At 44.4% G+C, this 4,122-nt stretch overlaps 1 long non-coding RNA gene across 1 annotated transcript in view; it reads right to left on the bottom strand.

Annotated features, from left to right (window-relative positions):
- Window positions 1-4,122, bottom strand: part of LOC121554135 — a 59,975-nt gene that overhangs the window by 19,294 nt on the left and 36,559 nt on the right. The window lies entirely within an intron of this gene.

Genomic DNA, 4,122 nt, shown 5'->3' with positions numbered 1-4,122 from the left:
TTTTAGGGGAGGGTGTGGGGTGGGGGTGGGGGGAAACTAGTTTAAAAAAAAATAAAAAATAAGAAGAGAAGCAATGACTTATCATCCAGAAACTAGCCTTTCCGGTGCTCTCGTAGGAATAGCCCAGCTGCTGGCTAAGTCAGTGGTGGTGAGGTTTGTTGGCTGTGCCAGCTTTTGAACCCAAATACTGTATGTGGGCATTGAACTCCAAAACGGAAGCACCTAAAACTGCCATTGAGTGGTCCGAGTGTGTACTTTGAGTTGGAGCATGGGGGAGTTGGATGGTCGAGGCTGTCTGTGTCTTCTGGCAAGATATATATGTTGGTCTGAAGTGGGTTGCCTTGCAAAATGGAGTCTGGTCACATAACCAAATCTTCAGCTCTCCCAGTATTCTGTGGGAAACCATGGAAACAGTTTGAACATATTGACTGTTGTTGCAGCAATGTTTTAGCACATTCCCTGGGGGAAACGTAGAGGGATAGTTCACGGTGGATTACAAAATTGTGTATGTGTACATACTATAGTATATGTACAAATATGTCATGGTCAGTAGAATATGTATGTACTGTGGATCATGAATCTGTGGTAAAGATATGGCCAATTTCTGAAACATATTTGAGGGCACTGCCTTGAATCAGATGGGACATTCCGATATCTCTTCTTCCCTAATATTCAGACAATAGCACGTGGCTCGATTGCAGTAGTGGTGAAACCCAAAAAAAATGGGTTAAGGATGATCGTTGACATGTAATGGTGTGCAACATTTTGTGTCTTGGTCTTAGAAAAAGTGAGAAAAAATGCCCACCCTACATGTTTCTTTGTTTGGACCACTGTGTTTGCTGTAGTGTTGGCTCTCTCCTAAAATAGTCCCTTTGGCAAAGTATCGTAACATGTACTCTTGCCATGTGTATACAAGAAACAGTAGGCAACACTAGAATATTAACCATGATGTCAGTACAGAAAGGGTGATCTTTGACTAATGCAGCATTTGTAACCAGGGGGGAGGTGGGAATTTACAAGTTGTGAAGTCGTAAATACTAGTTGGTTGCAATTACCAGCTTTGAACCTTTCGAGAAACGCTGATTGACTAATTGCCAACAAGCTGCGTAAACCATAAACTAAAAGTACAGCTGTCACGCTTGTAAACAATTTATAGTGTTCAAAAACCAAATTAATAGATTTATTTTTTATAAATAATGTTTTGTTGTTGCATTTAACTGCCGGAAATGCTGTTATCGAGGTTATATCCTTAGTAGATGATGTCAGCATGTAGGAGAAAGGGGAGCTCAGGATGATGGATGAGTTTCCCACAAGTAATTACCAGTTGGAGGGCCATTCAAGTGGATTTTTACCAGTTGTATGTGGTAAAGTCCCACTTCTCACTTGGTTACGAACGCAGCATTAAGTGCAACTGAGTGCCCCCTACTACCCCCTGCCTTTGTAACTGTATCTGTCCCTTAGCGGTTTTAACAGTGACCAGTCTATGCTTGGCTCTTCCTTTGTTTTGTTCTTATGTTGATTTTCTTTTTACATTTTCTTTTCTCAATGGGCAAACAATGAAATGTATTAACTGTTTGGTAAAGTTTTTAGTGCTTCGTTTTTTGAGCCTGAATATTTTATAACATGTTACAATGAAGATTGTAGTGTACAAATCCACATTTATAATATATAATATGTATGTTATGATGCAATAAAAATAAAAGAATGATTATATTATATCCACCTACTTTTTTCTGTAAGTAATGAGTATCAACACACTGCCGAAGGAAACTGAAAGTACGTAAAAAATGTGGCAGATAAAAATTACATGCAAAAAAATGTATATTTGAAATAGACAGGTGTTTACATTTTGTACATTCAATATCTACCTGCAATGTCGGGTAACTATCTTTCCTGGTAACATATCCCATACAATGCTTGTCATGTACGTAAGCCAATGCATGCCTATCAGGGGACACTTTACTACAAGCAACTGATATGAATACTAGTTTCCTCCAATACAGCAGACAAACAAAGGTTGACCATTTCATTGAATTCATGAACATGACACTGGTAGGGTGCTTGCCGAAAACCGTATTCTGTATATCTGTATAGCATGGTCAATGAATGATCATATTCACATTTGCTGTGTACCTATACTCAACTGAACACAGGTATACAAGTTTGCACAGAGTTAGAATACCTAAGAGGATACCTATAGGCAGTGCTTGACTTGGACTTAAATAGGTGCCGGTACTCATTTTGGGTGTCGGTACTGTTTATATTTAGGTGCAGGAGCTCCACAATACTTTTGAGCTAATATTCTATAAGAGGAACAGGAGCTCAAGCAGTAGAACATTTGAGGTGCCGGTACTTAGCTCCGGTGAGCTCCTGCCCAAGTCAAGCACTGCCTATACTCCTACTTTTTGGAGGGTCATCAATACTGACTGCTGAAAACTGCATCCCCTCTCACTGCATGGGGCTGTCAATTAATGATCATAAATGTTTAATGTGTGTATACCTCAGTTATTATAAGACACGAAAGGCATAAACAGCTTGTGGAGAACATTTAAAATCAGATAATTTTGCCATGGAAACCCATATAATGACATAACTCTGTGGTCACCCTTGACTGAATTGGCAAAAAGTATTTATGATCTGAAGGAATTCACAAGTTCAAGGTAGGAATAACCCCTAACATAATCAGGATGAAAAGAGGCACAGGGACATCTACCTGCATTACATTTCAGTCACATGTGTTGGGAGAGAAAGGTACGGAGTTGCACCCCTTCTCAAAAAACCAACACTCGACCCCTCTGATGTCAACAACTACAGACCAGTATCCCTTCTTTCTTTTCTCTCCAAAACTATTGAGCGTGCCGTCTTTAGCCAACTCTCTTGCTATCTCTCTCAGAATGACCTTCTTGATCCAAACCAGTCAGGTTTCAAGACTGGTCATTCAACTGAGACTGCTCTTCTCTGTGTCACGGAGGCTCTCCGCACTGCTAAAGCTAACTCTCTCTCCTCTGCTCTTGTCCTTCTAGACCTGTCTGCTGCCTTTGATACTGTGAACCATCAGATCCTCCTCTCCACCCTCTCCGAGCTGGGCATCTCCGGCAGGGCTCACTCTTGGATTGCGTCCTACCTGACCGGTCGCTCCTACCAAGTGGCGTGGCGAGAAGCTGTCTCCGCACCACGTGCTCTCACCACTGGTGTCCCCCAGGGCTCAGTTCTAGGCCCTCTCCTATTCTCGCTATACACCAAGTCACTTGGCTCTGTCATATCCTCACATGGCCTCTCCTATCATTGCTACGCAGATGACACACAACTAATCTTCTCCTTTCCCCCTTCTGATAACCAGGTGGCGAATCGCATCTCTGCATGTCTGGCAGACATATCAGTATGGATGACGGATCACCACCTCAAGCTGAACCTTGGCAAGACGGAGCTGCTCTTCCTCCCGGGGAAGGACTGCCTGTTCCATGATCTCGCCATCACGGTTGACAACTCCGTTGTGTCCTCCTCCCAGAGTGGGAAGAGCCTTGGCGTGACCCTGGACAACACCCTGTCGTTCTCCGCTAACATCAAGGCGGTGACCCGATCCTGTAGGTTCATGCTCTACAACATTCGGAGAGTACGACCCTGCCTTACACAGGAAGCGGCACAGGTCCTAATCCAGGCACTTGTCATCTCCCGTCTGGATTACTGCAACTCGCTGTTGGCTGGGCTCCCTGCCTGTGCCATTAAACCCCTACAACTCATCCAGAATGCTGCAGCCCGTCTGGTGTTCAACCTTCCCAAGTTCTCTCATGTCACCCCGCTCCTCCGCACACTCCACTGGCTTCCAGTTGAAGCTCGCATCTGCCACAAGACCATGGTGCTTGCCTACGGAGCTGTGAGGGGAACGGCACCTCCGTACCTTCAGGCTCTGATCAGTCCCTACACCCAAACGAGGGCATTGCGTTCATCCACCTCTGGCCTGCTGGCTCCCCTACCTCTGCGGAAGCATAGTTCCCGCTCAGCCCAGTCAAAACTGTTCGCTGCTCTGGCACCCCAATGGTGGAACAAGCTCCCTCACGACGCCAGGACAGCGGAGTCACTCACCACCTTCCGGAGACATTTGAAACCCCACCTCTTTAAGGA

This window comes from Coregonus clupeaformis, chromosome 22 (genome assembly GCF_020615455.1).
Source record: "Coregonus clupeaformis isolate EN_2021a chromosome 22, ASM2061545v1, whole genome shotgun sequence".
NCBI classification, from domain to species: Eukaryota; Metazoa; Chordata; class Actinopteri; order Salmoniformes; family Salmonidae; genus Coregonus; species Coregonus clupeaformis.
The sequence above is the reverse complement of the archived record's forward strand: the minus strand, read 5'-3'. Positions and strand labels throughout refer to the sequence as shown.